We start from the raw sequence: 6000 nt of genomic DNA on the forward strand, positions 1-6000 counted from the left end.
GCACTTGATGTTACCATGAGATTGATCGTTATAGCACATTCACTGGGCAAGCAGAATTTAGAACCTAGGTTTATCTAGAGAGGTTCCCAGCAAAGGGTGAGGTGCTGCGTGTACTCTGAGTTGAAGATTCTTGCAACGAGTTTGAGGTGGAGTTTTGCAGAAGAGTGACTCTGTGTGAAAATCCGTGCAAACCTTTCTCTACACAATGTGAACTGTACATTTCTGCAAAGCCCTTGGAAGTCTAAGGTTGCGGTGGATTTTAAGAATGTCCCATTGTTTACTTCAGATGAAACGCTGCTTCACAAAGGAAGTTTTGCTCCTGAGGCATATGGAAGTTCCCAGGCTAGGGGTCGAATTGGAGCTGCGCCTGCCGGCCTACAACACAGCCCCAGCAACATGGGTGTCTGTGACCCGTACTGCAGTGCATGGCAAAGGTGGATCCTTAACCCACTGAGCAAGGCCAGGGATTGAACCCAAATCCTCATGGATACTAGTCTGGTTCTTAACCCGCTGAGCCATGATGGGAACCCAGAAAAAGAGGATCTTTTTTCAGACAAATTAATCTTTGGTCTCAGAACTGATATTCAGTCTTTCATTTCTCTCTCTCTCCCCCCACCCCCTCTATTTCTCTCTCTCCATCTCTATCACTTCTTCTCTCTCAAGGAAGAGTGGTTTCTTGATGAATACACGTAAGCTGTGTGTGCACAGTCACGAACATTACTGACCAATTCAGCCTCCGAATCCTGTTTTGGGTGATTTACATCACGCATGTTAATACACACCTTCCTTAGATGTTGATGGATGTTGATTCACACTCACAGTCTGAGGAAGAGTCAGATTGCGTGCTTTCTAAGAAGGACAGTGTGGTTCCCCAGCGCTCCAAATTCTGCAAAACAAAGTAAATGATGGAAAACGATAGTTTAAGTCCTTGGATCACTGAAAAGTGATGCAAGAGGAAAGTGGTTATCTGTTCTTAGTCAGCATTTGACTTTTGACTATATAAACACAAGAAACACACAAGTTCCAGCTAAGAAACATCATTACCCGTCTGCTGTGCAAATGAACAAAACAAGACTTCCCATTAAGTGTTGTGGAGTATACGAGAGCACCATCTCACAGGACATTACATTTGATAATTTATTCCTAGAGAAGAGGGCAGTTGTTAAGAGCTTGGCCAACTCAGTAACTTTTTTTTTAATCTTTACAGTCAAGGAATTGGGAGTTCCCATTGTGACTCAGTGCGTTAAGCACCCAACACACTCTCTCTGAGGATGCAGAGTTGATCCCTGGCCTCACTCAGTGGGTTAAGGATCCGACGCTGCCATAAATGGTCATAGATATGACTTGAACCCGGTGTTGCTGTGGCTCTGGTGTAGGCTGGCAGCTGTAGCTCCGACTTAAACCCTTGCCCAGGAATGTCCATATGCCAAAGGTGTGGCTGTAAAATAAATAAATATATGAAGTGAGGGGATTGGACCAAAGTTTTTGGTAGTTTTGCCTGCTTTCAAATGCTGACACCAGGACTCATCACATCAGGCTCCCTCAGAATCCATACAACCACTCCTTTCCTTCCACAGGCCTGGAACCACAACCCCTTTTTGTCTGGGCATTAACAACCAGAGTTCACACACAGTATGCAATCTTGCTGAAAGCACGCCCCTCCCACGGAGAACCATGAAGACCCAGCCCCAGGATTAAGTGCCTCTGTTACCGTGCCCTAAAACTACCCAGTAAAAAGTGGGTCCCAGGGAAGTCTGGACACGTCTCCCGTGGCCTTTCCTATTTGCAGGATCAGTGTCACAGGTTAGTTATTTGTATGTACCAGGGCCTTTCAGTTGCTCTCCAACAATGCTTATCTTTTACCTCTTCCAGATAAAACTGTTTCTGAGAAACCTTATATGTCGCAAATCCCTTCGGAGGCTCCAAGTGTCTAGTGACAACAACTTGCCCAGTTTAGACTTTGGCACCTCCCTCTAAATTCCCATTCATCTTGCACATACACTCTGTATAATCATTTCCCTGCAGCATGTGAAGGCGTCCCAGAAGGGCCTATGGGCTTCTGTGTTTGTATCTTCAGAGCCCTGCTGCCTAGCCCCTACAGAGGCTGAAAATACATTTGTGTAGCACATGAATGAATGAAGGTCTTTCCTGACCCATTTCACCCTGGTCTGACCACTGTCTCGTTATGCAACTTAGGCTATTTATCATTTTTCTCAGTCAAGGAATATTTTATGTGAGCAAGGAGAATTGGTTATTTAAACAAATTTTATGTAAATGCATTTGTTGTTGGTCAAGAAAGGATTCAGATATGCACAGGGATTTTGTTTGTTTGTTTGCACCCCCCTGGCCCCGCCCACCAGCTTGTATGGAGCTCCGAGGCCAGGGATCAGATCCGAGCCACAGTCATGACCTAAGCCACAACTGTGGCAACGCTGGATCCATAACCCACTGTGTGGGGGCACCCACATCACAGCACTTCAGAGATGCTGCCAAGGCCACTGAACCACAACAGGAACTGCAAGGGGGAAGGAGTGGGATGGACTAGGAACTTGAGGTTAATGGATGAATTTTAGATACACATAAATCTCTCTCCATTCATGAATATGTCAATAAATTACATGAACAGAAAAGAATTTTCGAAGGTTAAAGCATTCTCAGGAAGACAAAGTTGGTGGTTGTGGGGAAACGTTTGAAGAAAAAACAAAACAAAAGAAAAACTACTTTAAAAGAAATCAATATCATATTTGATCCCCACACTTTGAAGTTTTTCTACTAGCTTTTTAAAGTTTTGTATTTTCATGTTTTGAAAGCTGCACCCATGGCATGTGGACATTACTGGGACAGGAATGGAGCCTCTGCAACTGCGGTGACAATGGCCAGATCTTTAACCCACTGAGCCATGAGAGAAATCCTACACTAGATTTTATGCATGGAAAGAAAATCCATAGATAGTCACTAACTCACCACGTCTATTCCTGCTGTGTGCTCCATTAACAGAGGTAAAATGGTCATGATTTGGTGGCTCTTGTGGGATACTGTCCATAACATCAGTCCTGGTTTCTTTTTCTCCCCGTTCCTGGCTTTCTGTCTCCTTCCTATAAAAAGAAGACACAATGACACAAAAACCCAATTTCAGAAAACATCACAAGATTCACTTGCTCACTCAAACAACATTGACTGTCCCTAGAACATGCAGGCACTGTCCTGGCAGGTGCTGGAAAGAGCAATAAAAGACAGATTCTGCTCTCCATTCTAGGCAAGACAGAGCTACACGAAACCAAATAAGAACAGAAAAGTGCCGCAGTTTCTAGGAAAGGCAGCCTGCCCAAAAGGACAAGGCCTGAGCTAATCAAATTTACAAGTTTTTGCACAGCCAAGGAAACCATAAACAAACGAAAAGACAACTTCTGGCAGAAAATACTTGCAAAAGCTGTGACCAACAAAAGCTTGATTTCCCAAATATACAAATAGCTCCTAAAACGCAAAAGAAAACAAAACAAACAAACAAAACAACCCCATTGAAAAAGAGGCAGAACTAAATAAACATTTTAATTATTAGAGAACTACAAATCAAAACCACTCATCTCACACTGGTAAGAATGGTTCTCATGAACGCTGGAGAGGGTGTGGAGAAAAGGGAACCTTCCCACACTGTAGGTGGAAATGGAAGCTGGTGCAGCCACGATGCCAAACAGTATGGAGGTTCCTCCAAAAGCGAAAAACAGTTCTTCTAATATGGCAATCTCACCTCTGGATATGGACTGGGAAAAAAACTGTCATTGGAAAAGATACCTGCATCTCTATGTTCCTAGCAGCACTATTCACCATAGCCAAGACATGAAAACAACCTGAATGTCCACCTGCAGGTGATAAAGATGGAGCACATACACACAACAGAGTATTATCAGCCGTAAAACAGAAAGACGGAATGCCCTCTGCAGCAACATGAGTAGACCTAGAGATTATCATACTAAGTGAAGGAAGCCAGTAAGAGACAGATACCATATAATACCGCTTATAGGTGGGATCCAATATATGACACTAGTGAACTCATCAAGGAAACAGGCTCACAAACAGAAAACAGGCTTGTGGTTTCTCGCGAGGGCGGCAGGGCAGGGTTAGACTGGGAGTTCGGGACTAGCAGACGCAAACTATTAAATACAGAATGGCGGAACAGCAAGGTCCTACTCTACAGCAGAAGAAGCTGTACTCAATACCATGGCATAAACCGTGAGGGAAAAGAGTATGTCCAAAAGAACGTGCATCTATGTATAACGGAGTCACGTTTCTGTACAGCAGAGGTGAACACACTGTAAATCAACTACACTTCAACTTAAAAAAGAAGTCTGAGAAGCCTTAAGTATGGCTGAGCAGTCCTACCTTAAACTAAAGAATGGCAACTAAAGAGTTTGCTGCGTGTCCGCTGTCCGGCTGCACGAAGGGCGTGGAGTCCCAGGCACTCCAGGTCACCAAGCAGCTCCAGGGAGAAGGAAGTGAGGCGCGCTGTGGCTCCGTCCGCAGCCCCACTGCTTCCTTCCCCACGACTCTTGCCTGAGACCCGCCAAATCCTCACGCACACTGCCCACTCCCCGCGCCAGCGTGCCCCCGTGCGTCGTGCGTCGTGCGTCGCGGGAGCACGAGGTCAAGGCGCTTCCTGAGCTCTGCCCACTCGCGCGTGGCGGCCATGTTCAGCGCGCCTTGTGCGGGATTTCCAGTGCAGTCGGTTCCCAGAAGTCTTGGCCATCTGCCGGGCGGCGCTCCTTCTGCTCCTGCTGCCTATGCTGGCCTTGCTGGGCAGCCCGATGGAGTCGGTGGCTGGTGGCCGCTGCGTGGGGCCCGCAGGCAGGGCGGCCTGGGAGGGACTGCATCCAGCTCCACAGGTGCAAGTGGCGTTTCTCCGCAACCTGCAGCGACCATTGATCAGCGAGGTGAGGCTGGGCTTTCTGGAAGGCCCCCCTACTTCTCCGCAAGCCTTGTCTCTTGAACAAGCCTGCCAGGTGAGTGGGCTCAGCGGAGGAATTCAAAGTCTTTCTGTCTAGGTCCTTAGGCAGTGGGAACTGAAGCTGTTTCAGTCCTTTTGTGTGTGTGTGTGACTTCGTGTTTGTTAATTTTTTTTTTTATTACTCAAATGAATTTATCCCATCTGTAGTTGTATAATGATCATAACAATCTTGATTTCACAGGATTTCCATCCCACAGCCCAAGCACATACCCCCAAGTCCCAAACTGTCTCCTCTGGAGACCATTAAGTTTTTCAACGTCTGTGAGTCAGCATCTGTTCTGCAAAGAAGTTCAGTCTGCCCTTTTCTCTGATTCCACATGTCAGTGAAAGCATTTGATGTTGGTGTCTCATTGTATGGCTGACTTCACTTAGCATGATAGTTTCTAGGTCCATCCATGTTGCAAAAAATGCTGGTATTTTGTTCTTTTTAATGGCTGAGTAATATTCCGTCATGTATATGTACCACCTCTTCTTGATCCACTCCTCTGTCAATGGGCATTTAGGTTGTTTCCATGTTTTGGCTATTGTAAATAGTGCTGCAATGAACATTGGAGTACACGTGTCTTTGCGAGTCATGGTTTTCTCTGGGTAGGTGCCCAGGAGTGGGATTGCTGGATCAAATGGTAGTTCTATGTTTCGTTTTCTGAGGCATCTCCATACTGCTTTCCACTATGGTTGCACCCATTTACAATCCCACCAACAGTGTACTAGGGTTCCTTTTTCTCCACACCCTCTCCAGCACTTCTTGTTTGTAGACTTTTGGATGATGGCCATTCTGGCTGGTCTCAGAGTGGTTTTGATTTGCATCTCTCTAATAATGAGTGATGTGGAACATCTTTTCATGTGTTTCTTGGCGGTCTGTATGTCTTCTTTGGAGAACTGTCTGTTTAGATCTTCTGCCCATTTTTGGATGGGGTTTTTTTTTTTTTTTTGGTATGGAGTTGCAGAAGTTGTTTATAAATTTTGGAGATGGATCCCTTGTCAGCTGATTCACTTGC

General features: G+C 45.6%; 1 protein-coding gene across 2 annotated transcripts in view; it reads right to left on the minus strand.

The window, feature by feature from the left end:
• The window catches only part of LOC100513319 (ankyrin repeat domain-containing protein 26-like), a 78934-nt gene extending 74354 nt beyond the window's left edge, over positions 1–4580 (minus strand). For both annotated transcript variants that reach the window (XM_085004440.1, XM_085004438.1), the window contains exons 1-3: positions 4381–4580; positions 2965–3095; positions 783–886 (exon numbers count right to left, since the gene is read on the minus strand). The gene's annotated coding sequence lies outside the window, so the exon portion shown is untranslated. The remainder of the gene's footprint in view (positions 1–782; positions 887–2964; positions 3096–4380) is intronic.
• Between the last annotated feature and the right edge of the window lie 1420 nt (positions 4581–6000).

This window comes from Sus scrofa, chromosome 17 (assembly GCF_054392235.1).
Source record: "Sus scrofa isolate SSC_HxYL_T2T_F1_AM1 chromosome 17, Sscrofa_HxYL_maternal_Yorkshire_Landrace_v2.0, whole genome shotgun sequence".
NCBI lineage: Eukaryota > Metazoa > Chordata > Mammalia > Artiodactyla > Suidae > Sus > Sus scrofa.